This window comes from Hippopotamus amphibius, chromosome 1, assembly GCF_030028045.1.
Source record: "Hippopotamus amphibius kiboko isolate mHipAmp2 chromosome 1, mHipAmp2.hap2, whole genome shotgun sequence".
Lineage (NCBI taxonomy): Eukaryota > Metazoa > Chordata > Mammalia > Artiodactyla > Hippopotamidae > Hippopotamus > Hippopotamus amphibius.
In genome coordinates this window covers 194,563,027-194,575,823 of record NC_080186.1, presented here as the reverse complement: position 1 = coordinate 194,575,823, position 12,797 = coordinate 194,563,027, and positions in this window count along the sequence as shown.

Sequence of the window (12,797 nt, the reverse complement as noted above, 5' to 3'; positions counted from 1 at the left end):
TTATTCATTTAAAAGGGCCCTTTCATCGAAAGTTAGAGTACTTCACTAAAAATTACTCATGCTATCAAGTTCTAGAGATAGTTTTCAAGTCTTCCTATCCTCATTTAACACCTGGCTGATTGCCTGCCCAAGAAGCCGCTTCTAGATTCAGTGTTAATACCTCTCAAATAAATACCTCTCGAAAAAATGATTTGGTAGTATATGATGGTCATATCCAAGTGTAGCCTTAAACTCAGAGAAGAGACTATGGCGATGAAAAGTTTACCTCTCATCCTGAAACGATGTTTTTATTTATTATGACTGTAGACAGTAGGCTTACTTAAATGGCCTGGAGGAATGTTTTCAAATACTATTACCTCTTAATGAAATAAACTAGAATTCAGAAGAAAGAAAACACACACTGCATGACAATATATCAGTACTGTTTTGTGAAATTTTTGTTTCAATTATATACACATATTTTACTGAATTGAGGGATTGAGATATAAAATAATTATCTTATTTTGAACAGATATACATTCTGTTCTTTATTCCCTCACAGTCAAAAAAGGTCTGGAGTGGCCTAGAACCTAAGAGTAGAAATAGGAACTAACATTTTTTAAATGCCTGCTGTATATCCCATTACAGTATTAATCCTTACAAGAACAGTATCTATTATCACATTCATTTTACACATTAAAGAAACCATTCAATACATTCCAGAGAGGATTAGTAACTCTTCCAAAGTCATATAGCTCATAATAGCCAGCCACTTATTAAGGATTTGAACTTAGTTCTCTCAGATATCTTCCCTGGACTTTGCATTTTCTCTCTTTTAATTGCTACAGCCTGTCTTTGTGGTTAGAATTATGGCATAGCAATTCTGAGATCAAAATTCATATTTATCTCATATTGCTACAGTTTAGAAGACGAATGCTGCTCTGAATTCCCCAGATTTTGCAGATATTCAAATTAGGCTTGATATGTAATCCTCCTAGGCCTGCTACTGAAAAAGTTTCTAAAAATTGAACTACCATATGACCCAGCAATCCCACTACTGGGCATATACCCTGAGAAAACCATAATTCAAAAAGATACAGGTACCACAGTGTTCATTGCAGCACTATTTTCTATAGCCAGGATATGGAAGCAACCTTAAATGTCCCTCAACAGATGAATGGATAAAGAAGATGTGGCACATATATACAATGGAATATTACTCAGCCATAAAAAAGGAACGAAATTGAGTTATTTGTAGTGAGGTAGATGGACCAGAGTCTGTCATACAGAGTGAAATGTCAGAAACAGAAAAACAAATACCGTATGTTAATGCATAACCTAGTGGCAGGGCAAGAATAAAGACAGACATAGAGAATGGACTTGAGGACACGGAGGGGAAGCTGGGATGAAGTGAGAAAGTAGCATTGACATATACACACTACCAAATGTAAAATGGATGGGTAGTAGGAAGCTGCTGCATAGCACAGAGAGATCAACTTGATACTTTGTGATGACTTAGAGGGGTGGGATAGGGAGGGTGGGAGGGAGGCTTAAGAGGGAGAGGATATGGGGATATGTGTAAACATATAGCTGATTCACTTTGTTGTACAGCAGAAATTAACACAGCATTGAAAGCAATTATACTCCAATAAAGATCTGAAAAAAAGAAAAAGAAAAAAAAAAGTTTCAACAAAAATAGAGTGATGTTTAAAGGTGTAAATAGATATGATCACCAATTTACCTATAAAATATGTATTAATTTAACCAGTCAGCAAAGTTTGCTTTGATGATCTCTCATCAAAATACATTCATGGTTTAAGACTATTTTGCAGCTTTGAATGAACAAATTCAAACTATCAAAATCAAAGCAGCATGATTTTCATGCACTTAAATCCATACTATCTAAGGAGAAATCTCCACTCTTGCAATGAGGAAGAGTAGAATTTTGTTGAAGGTTAGCAAAAGCACTATTGCTTTATCTTAAGTACTTCTTGCCCTTCATGAAAGTGTTCTCAACACCACTTTCCTGTTCCCTTACATCCTTTATGCTGCAATTTTAAAAGGAAGGTGGTTCAGGTTTGCAACAAAGATGAAACAAAACAATTTCATAGATTTTTTTCTCTGATAATTCTGTGGAAAATTATCATTTTAAAATTCTTTGGCCAATCTAAGGTAAATCTAGTGGGCATAGTCAAAATATCATCTTAAGTTTCAGGAAGTAATTAATAAATTGCCATTTTTTAGCAATTTTTTTTTTTTGCTATATTTTTAAACTGTGGATAGTAGGAGAAAGAACAGTATCCAGATTTTGAAGTAGAACTCCATCAGTGTACACAGGAGCAGATGTCCCTGCCTATGGGTTCCATTTTATGGTATGTGCAGTAGGTCTTCCCTATCAGGAAGTGGATGAACCTAGGTAAAGTGGCTTAATGACAGAAGCTTTCAAGATTATCCCACCAACTCCCCTTGCTCTGATTCCGCGCTTAAAAGCAAGCTAATGATTATATTTTTGCCTTCCATGTGGATATGCCTATAGGGTGAAAATGTACTTATATGCCTATCTTGAGCATTTATCATATTCCTTTCTGTTTGCTTTTAATACTTTATTAGTTTCCTTCCAATTTCAGACTGGACATGAAATCTTATAACACTATGAGGCTCATAGAATATTAAAATTGGAGGGATCTTGAGGAAGCGTCAATAGAAAGATGATCCAATGCAGATATTTTTGAGATAATTTAAAATCCCAGCATTCGTAAACACACTACTATGTATAAAATGGATAACTAATAAAGACCTACTGTGTAGCACAGGGAACTATTCTCAATAGTCTGTAATGACCTATATGGGAAAAGAGTGGATATATGTATATGTATAACTGATTCACTTTGCTGTACAGCAGAAATTAACACAACATTGTAAATCAACTATACTCCAATAAAAATTTTTTAAAAATAAAAACAAAACACACAAAAAAGAATGAAGCAACACCAGAAAAATTTTAAAAAATAAAAAATAAAATCCCAGCATTAAGGATAGATTAACACCACTAGATATTATATTAACTACATAAAAACAGAAAAGCAATGAAGTAATCTAAGTGATCCTCCTAGTATTCTTCACTTTAAATGCCCTACAAAATGTATAATTAAAAATAACAAATTATAGCTAAGAAGAAATTTAACCCTGACTAGTTTTTTAATACTGCTTTGAATTGCAGTTTCATCAAAAAATATATTTATATTAAGAAGAAATGCAGACTTAGCCTCGGTGAGATGGGAACCCTGAGTGCCATCTGACACGAGTCTATCCCTCTCTCTTCTCCTATAGCCCCTGGGGCCACGCGAGGCCACACCAAGGCCAGTCAGGCTCCGATGAAGCAGACCCGCAAGGCGAAGGAGCCCCAGGCCCAGAAACTGTGCAACTCGGCCAAGGGGAAGGTGCTAAAGTCAGCGCTGGGGGAAACGGGTTCTATCCCTGGTCTGGGAAGGTCCCACATGCTGAGGAACAGCTTAGCCCGTGTGCCACAACTACTGAGCCTGTGCTCTAAAGCCCGTGAGCCATAACTATTGAGCCACGTGCCACAACTACTGAAGCCCGAGCACCTAGAGCCTGTGCTCCGCAACAAGAGAAGCCACTATATTGAGAAGCCCAAGCACTACAATGAAGAGTAGCCCCCACTCACCACAACTAGAGAAAGCCCGCACAGCAACAAAGACCCAGTGCAGCCAGTAAATAAATAAGTAAATAAATTTATTTTAAAAATAAATTTTAAAAAAGTAAAAAAAAATAAAAAGAAGAAATGCGGCTATATTCTTCTTTTAGTAAATCATTTAGAGATATACCTATAAACATGACTGATCATAATTTTTAAAAAGAAAACATGTAAACGTTTAATACAATAATCCCATAAGAAAACTCAGTAGGAAGTGAAAAATGAACTACTAGTGTAAAATTTGCTATATAGTATCAAGTTAAGCTTTTCACTGATAAGTGATTGTTATTATAATTCACTCAAAACACTGTAAACTCTATAAAAGCATAGTTACAATCAAATATCACAACATTAGACATAGTGAAGAAAGCATAATTGGATTATATACCAAGAAATGCTTTAAAATAAAAAAAATTAATCTTTTCTACTCAAGGTCTGATTTTGATGCCTGGAAACAGTCTTCAACATGCTGTGATTCTATAGGATATATGCAATCACAATGTCATAATCATAACAAAATGCCATCTTTACTGAATAGAGAAATAGCCATCTTGATAATCCTATCACACCCACAATTTAACCACTACCCATTTCTTAACAAAGGAAAAGAGATAATGAAGGTTATTAAAATTTAGATTTATAAAACTATACAAGACATAGAGATTTCATTTGTTCCAGCAGACTGCTTCTAGCAATTAACATCAAATACACCCAAAAACTTAATGCAGTCAGAAACATAAAATAGGCCAATAACAGATAAAGCAATAGTGGTGAGTGAAGAATTTTTGTATATTCTTTCACAATAATCTTTTCACAATTTACTGGGAGTTGGGAGAAGTCTAGTGTGAGGTTGAGGGAGCTAGCAGGGCTACTATTAATTAGCAAAATAATTTACTTGTAAATAAAGTAAGAGCTTTAATGAACAAAGTTCAAGGCAGCAGATATAGGTAAAACAAAACAAAGCAAAACCTTTACATTTCTACTTTACAACTTGTGAAAGCTCTCAGAGCATGCTCCAATAGGACAAGAACAAAGATTTTGTGCTCTACAAAAGAGATATGAAAATAGAGAAACTGCTTAAGCGAGTATCAGAGAAAATTCACAGAATCAATGGTCTACTCTTTGAAGAGGAGGTACAAGGATCTCCATACTCCAGCTTATCAGCAGAGATGAAACTTTGCTAGACTAGAAAAAGAAAATAATACTGAAAAGCTATAAGAAGTAAAAACTTCTGAGGCAGTGGTGAAACAAAGACAATTTAAAAAAAAATGAAAAATGGAATACAAAAAACTGGTATTAAAAGAACAGTCAGTGAAGGGACTTTCAGTTCTAGGCAGGATGGAGTAACAGAGACTGGATTTAACCTCGACTTGAAACACCAAAATGAAAAAGAAAAAAATATATGAAGAAAAAAAATGTTTTCAAGACACTGGATATCAGATAATGAAGGACAATCATCTCAAAGAGATGGGAAACAAACTAGGTGAGCAGTTTAGCCCTTGAGAGAGTTTTCAAGTGATAATGTGGGTAGGGTGGGGCAGGATGTGAGATCCATAGAAAACCCATCAGACTCTCTTGAGTTGAGGAGACAAAGCTGAAAGTCCAAGACAGCTAGAATGTGCAAAACAGAGTACTCGAGAGGAGAAAGCTGGATACAGTTGATGTGCAGAGTGTCCTGTCTAGTATTCAGCAGAGTACAGAAAGCACACGTATGTGAAGAAACTATCCTACTCCAGGGAAAGAACCAGCTGAAGGGATTAGAGGGACAGTGGCCCGTAAGGCAACATGAAGGTGAAATAAAGAACTTTTCAGACATTTAAAAAAAAAAAAAACAGAAACAATTCATTACCCAGAGCACCTGCACACATGTTATGGAAGTCCTCCAGGCTAAAGGAAAATGATAACAAGTGAAAATAATGATTTATGCAAAGCAATAAAGAGCGCCAGAAATGAGGAGATGGAGCTCAGGACCCATGGAGAAATATGTGTGATTTTTTAAATTTTCTCAGTCTCTTTAAAAGATAATTCACTGTTTAAACAAAAATAAAGAAGTATTGTGGGATTTATAAGTTGTGTAGAGACAAAATGTATGCCAACAATAATGCAAAGACCAGGTAAAGAGAAATGGAAGTATGCTATTGTAAATGTCTTATATGTGAAGTAATATCATGTCGAAGGTAGAATATGATCATCACCTATACCATGAGCCCTAGAGCAGCCTCTAGAATAGCAACAACAATAAAAAAGCCAAGGGAAAAAAAAATAAAGTGGAATCATAAAAAATATTCAATTAATCTAAAAGAAGGCAGAAAAAAAGATCAAAGGGATAAGACAAAAGGAAAACAAGGCAATGATTTACATCTAACTATATGAATAATCACACTAAATATAAATAGGGTAAACATTACAATTAAAAGGAAAAGATGATCAGGTCTGATACAAAAAGCAAACACCAATTAAATAAAAAACACACTTTAAATATAAATGCTAATAGGCTAAAAGTAGAATGCGGAAAATGATATATTATGCCTATACTAATTAGAAGAAAACTGGAATGGATACATGAGGAATAGTAGTCCAAATAGACTTCACAGCAAAGAATATTATCTAAGATAAAGAAGGTTATTTCTTAGTGATAAAGAGGTAAATTCATCAACAGAACTTAAGAATTTCAAATTATTATGCACTTAAAAATAGAGTATCAAAATGCATGAAATAAAAACCGAAAGAATTACGAGGAAAAAATACACAAATCCACAACTATGCTCAGAATAATTAATATGCTCTCAATAATTAATAGAATAGATAGAAAATCAAGAGTATAGCATACACAACACTATCAACAATTTTGACCTAATTGACATTTATAGAACTTCTCGCCAATTATAGTAGGCTACACATTCTTTCAAAGTTCACATGGATCATTAATCAAAATAGACCAGATCCTGAGCCATGAAAGTCTCAATAATTTTTAAAAGATTCAAGTTATACAAAATATGTTCTCTGATCACAATAGAATTAAATCAGAAATCAGTAACAAAAGATACCTGGAAGATCTTCAAATGTGTGAAAACCAAATAACACAGCTCAAATAACCCATAGGTCAAAAACAAAACCAAAAGGAAAATTAGAAAAACTTTTGAACTGAATGAAAAACAAAACATTAGAATTTGTAGGATGCTACTAAATCAGTGCTTATAATGCGCCTGTATTAAAAAGAAGAAACGTCGCAAGTCAGTGACTTCAAATTCTACCGTAAGGAACTGAAAAATAAAGAACAAATTAAACGCAAAGCAAATCAATAAAGGAAATTATAAAGACCACAGAGAAAATTAATGAAATAGATAATAGGAAAACAATAGAGAAATTAATAAGACCAAAACTGATTTTTGTTTTGAAGATAAAGAAAATTGATGAATCTCTAGCCAGACTGACCAGAAGAAAGGCACAAATCACCAATATTTGGAACAAGAGCAGTGATATCATTACATATTCTACAGATATTAAAAGAATGTAGTTATAAATAACCTTATGCCTACAAATTTGACAGTTTGGATGAAATGAACAAAATCCCTATAAGAAAAAGTATAAAGGAACTCTTAAGAGAAAATAGATCATCTAAACAAGCCTAGGTCTATTAAAGAAATTGAATTTGTGGTTAAAAAATCTTCCCACAAAGAGAAACTCAGGCCCATTGACTTCCATAGTGAATTCTACTGAGCATTTAAGGGAGAACTAATACCAATTCTACATAAACCCTTTCAGAAAATCAAAGATAAGGGAATATATCCCAACTTATTTTATGATGCCAACATCACTCATCTAAATTTCACACTAGCATCTACCAAAAATTATCTTATATTCATGTTGATGTGATAGATAAGTGTGGGGTAAGTGACAATACAGTTAGTACTCTTGGTCTTGAGGTATTACAGTCCTTTTGATTGAATGACTATGGCAAAACAGTGATTGAATAACAGACTGATGTCAACCATAGAGAATTTTAATAGAAGCTGGGAATATATATTAGGATAGGCTATCAAACAAGTCCATGAGCTGAAAGCAATAGATAGCAGTTTCTTTCTGACTCACAAAAGGCTCAATGTGAATTTTCCTCTTTAGGAGGCTTCCTGGAACGTTCTCCTTCAAATGGTGAACTCAGGGGTCCAGGTTCCACCCACTTTCTAGTTCTCTCTGAGACGTTTTCTTACAGCATGTCAGTTGGAGAGAGAGTGCACCTTTGTACTGCATATTTCTGACCAGCACTGAAACAGATCACAGGGCACTTCTGCCTATACCCCACTGGCCAAAACTCAGTCCTGTGTCTAGATGCAAGGGAGGGGCTCAGGCTGTAGTTATGCTATACGCCCAGGAAGAAAATAAAACAATTTTGTGAACACAGCACATTGTATCTGCCATAAATATTATGAATACTTTGTATAACAGCATCAGGATCCACAAACTAAAACAATGATCCATAGCTAACAACATGACATAGGTTTAAAAAATTCTGTAAATCAACTTAAAACTGCAAAATAAAGATTTGATTAGGGAAGTACCAAAGTTTTTTTTTTTTCTCCACGACATGTGGGATTTTATTTCCCCGACCAGGGACCGAACCTGCCCCCTTGCATTGAGAGTGTGGAGTCTTAACTACTGGACCACCAGGGAAGTCCCAAGCAGAGACGTGGATGGACCTATAGACTGTCGTACAGAGTGAAGTAAGTCAGAAAGAGAAAAACAAATACCGTATATTAACACATATATGTGGAATCTAAAAAATATGATATAGATGATCTTATTTGCAAAGCAGAAATAGAGACACAGACAAGAACAAATGTATGGATACCAAGGGGGAAGGAGGGATGGGATGAATTGGGAGATGGGGATTGACATATATACACTATTGATACTATGTATAAAACAGATAACTAATGAGAACCTACAGTAAAGCACAGGGAACTCTACTCAGTGCTCTGTGGTAACCTAAATGGGAAGGAAATACAAAAAATAGGGTATATATGTATATGTATAGCTGATTCACTTTCCTCTACGGTGGAAACTAACACAACATTGTAATGCAACTATACTCCAATAAAAATTAAAAAAAAAAAGACTTGACTAAACATCAGCTAATTAAAATATGGATCAAATGTGTATTAATTTAAAACATTAATTGAAGTATGAAATCCAGGTTAAGATTTTCTCTCCACATCATTCAGACTATGCTGAAATATTGTATTCAACCCTAATTGATGCACCAAGAGAACAACTGACTAATGGGAGCAGGCCCAAGGATAATATAACCAAGATGGAAAGAAAAATTTAAAAATTTCACATGATAATTAGTTGAAAGAACTACGAAAGTTTATCCTGAAGGAAAGATACAGGAATAACAAGATAGCTGCCATAAAATACTTGAGTGAGGGCGTCATTTGAAACAGAGATCACACATTCTTTATGGTCCTTGAGATTAGTACAAGAACCTTTCAAGTATAAGGAAAACTATGAGTTCAAAATAAAGAAAACCCTTTATAAATAATCAGAGCAATTGTTCTCAAAATGTGATCCAGGAACCTCGGGACAATCTGAGACTTTTCCAGGGGGTCTGCAAGTTCAAAACTATATTTAAATAATACTAGGATGCTATCTGTCTTTTTAGATTCCCATTTTCTTACAAGAGAACAGTGAAGTTTTCCAGAGGCTACTTGACATGTAATATCACAAAAGAGAAGATATAAGAACCCCTTATGAAGCTAGACATTGAAGAGATTTGAAAAGAGATAAAACAATTTCATTCTTCTCACTATAATTTTTTAAATATTATTTTTTCAACTTTATTGAGGTATGATTGACAAATAAAAATGGGATGTATTTAAGGACAGCATACTTAATATATGTATACATTGTGAAATGATTACCGCAATCAAGCTAACATACCCATCACCTTATATAGTTACCTTAGTGTGTGTGTGTGTGTGTGTGTGTGTGTGTTGTGTGTGAGAACACTTTAAATCTATTCTCTTAGCAAATTTCAAGTATACAATGCATTATTATTAGCTGTAGTCACTATGCTATACATTAGGTTTCCAGAATTTATTCATCTTATTACTAAAAGTTTGTACTCTGCGGCCAACATCTCCTCTTTTCCCCCACCTCTTCCAATCTCCAGTCCCATTCTACTCTCTGTCTCCATGAATTCAGCTTTTTAAAAAGTTCCACATATAAGTAGATCATGCAGTAGTTGTCTTTCTGTGTCTAGCTCATAATTATTAAAATTTTAAAACATTTATGCTAATATTTAATGCACTTGCTCTTTTAAATGAACTAATTATTTAAATGCCTCATTTTAATTTCTAGTATGATAACTATCAATAGATATATCCCTTATAAACAAAAAGCTCTTGAGATCTTCAATAAGTTCTAACAAGTATAAATGGGTCCTGAGACAAAAAAGTTTACGACTCATTGAATTAGAGCTATATAAAATGGAATAGATTGCCTCAGTAGGTAATAAATTCTCTTTCACTGAAGGAGCTAGCTGGTCAGTTGTTAGGGATATTGTGGGAGGCATTCATACTCGAGAGATTTGCGTTAGACAACCACTGAACCCCTTTCCAAATCTGAAATTTAAAATTCAATAATCCAGTAATTTCATGAAATACTGATAAGAATATAAACTGAATCAAAATTTGTTTCATCTAACATCTATTTAGTGTCAGAGCCATAATTAGAATTCTATTGTCTTTCTGCTAGGCCACTTTTATTCCTTCCCCTGATCCTGTTCCCACAGCTAGCAACCTTATGTTTATTTCTAGACCTTGGCCAGGAAAATAAATGGACTGTGTTCTGTTCTAACTGGAACCATTCATGAGCTCACCAGCTAAGATATTTGTTGGTTGTGACCAGCTTCCTTTCTTAGCACTCCTTGACTGAATAGACAATAGATTTCTTGGACTTGTGGAGTACTGTTTACCATGACTCTTGTTTTCTATTTTTGTCTAAGGCATTCAAAGTACATGTTAGCAAGAAAGAAAGATTCAGTTCTGAGATGTGGGTGGGAAGAAAACAAGAAAGAAGCCAGATGAAATACTACCTGGTTTTGAGGTCATCCATGGAGTGGGATGAGTCATGAGACAGTAAAGCACATACAATTGTACACCAACAAATACTTTCCCAAATAATGAACCTGAACATAAAAGATATATTGAATGAATGCCATGCAACACTTTCTAAAGTAAGTGTAAAAATATCAGTATGTATGGCAGGCTATAAGCATGGAGATACTATAGGCACAAATGTTAATTAGGTACTGTCATGTATGTGTCATAATAGTCAAGCATTGTTGGTGCTGTCAAAGTTTTAGATCAATTACACATTCCTTTAAAATGTCCATGGTTCAGAAAATTGTACCTATATTTCCTTGCCAAAAAAGAAAAAATTGTGAAGAGTAAAGGCAAAAATCCTAAGGTGAAATTCTAGCAGTAAAATAAAATTGTCCACGGGATACTTGTAATGACACCAGACTGATCTGAAAAATAGTTTCCTACCAGTCAATAGGTGTCATTTTATGGCTGTCCCAAACTTAAACACTAGAGGTAATTTCAATATTCCCCAAACATTTTTGCATTTATTATTTGAATATTTAAAGAGAAAGTGACCTAATTATAATGATTCTTGGTCCTTGTACGGTAGGTATAGAAATGTTGTCTTTGAATTCTAGAAAAGTGAAGGCCATTTTAGATGTTTTGAAGACAATATATTCAATCAGAGAGAGCTGGCATTGTTATAATTTTCACCTCACATATACAGAACTTCGTTATACTATTCTTGCAAGTTTTCTATAATTTGTAGAAATATAAATTTAGACTAAAATCTTTTTAAAATAAGATCTTATCATTACCCTTCATAAAACACTCCAATCCTTTCCGTCATACTCAGAATAAAATAACACCCTTCCCACAGCCTACGGGGTCCTATACACTTTAGCCCCTGTCTACCTCACCAACATTATAACACTTTACCCCTTGCTCCATATACTTTAGTCATAAGGTTCTCCTATATCCTTCATGTGACAAACTCTTCTCTACTTCATTGTCCTTAAACTTGCTAATCTCTCTGCCTACAATATCACTTTCCAGAATGTTGTAAAGCTGATATTTTTTCAACATTCAATCTCAGCATAAGTATCATATCAGGTAGGCTCTCTCTGTCTTAATTGAAACAATCACACACACACACACACACACACACACACACACAATCATCTTGTCCTGATTGCTTTCCCTATATCATTCATCAAAATTCACAAATATTTCCTTTACCTGTTTATTATTATCTCTCCCCTAAACCAGAATAGTTTTGTATTTCCAGTTCTTGCATAAGGGCTCAATAAACATTTGTCAAATGAATCAACTTGAAAGAGAGACACAAAATAGTTATAATAATTATCATTATGATAGCTATCGTTTATTTTGACAGTAATATGCTAAGTCCTTTATGTGCATTATTGTATCCTTACCTTACCTATTATACCCTTACCTTACTTACCACTGTATCCTTACCTGACCTTTCTTTTTTATTATTATTTTTTAATTTTTATTTTATATTTGAGTATAGTTGCTTAACAATGATGTATTAGTAACAGGTGTACAGCAAAGTGATTCAGTTATACTCATACAAGTATCCATTCTTTTTCAAATTCTTTTACCATTTAAGTTATTACAGAATACTGAGCTGAGTTCCCTGTGCTATACGGTAGGTCCTTGTTTGTTATCTATTTTAAGTATAGTAGTGGATAGAGAAAAGATGGCGGCGAAGTAGAGAGATGTGGAGTGCATCCCTCTCCACAGATGCATTGGGAATGCACGGAAGGACGCAGTAATTCCCACAGAGAACCAGCTGAACACCAGCAGACGGCCTCGGACACCAGAAAGGGCTGCAGGGAGCCCGACATAGCTGGTAGGGAGGCATCTACGAGGGCTCAAAGAGGGTGAAGCGGCGGAGCTGTGGCAGACGGGAGGGAGTGAGAAACATACGGAGGGTCCGCCGCGCAGCTCAGCGTTCCCGGACCGAGACATCAATCCGCGGCTGAACGGAGGGT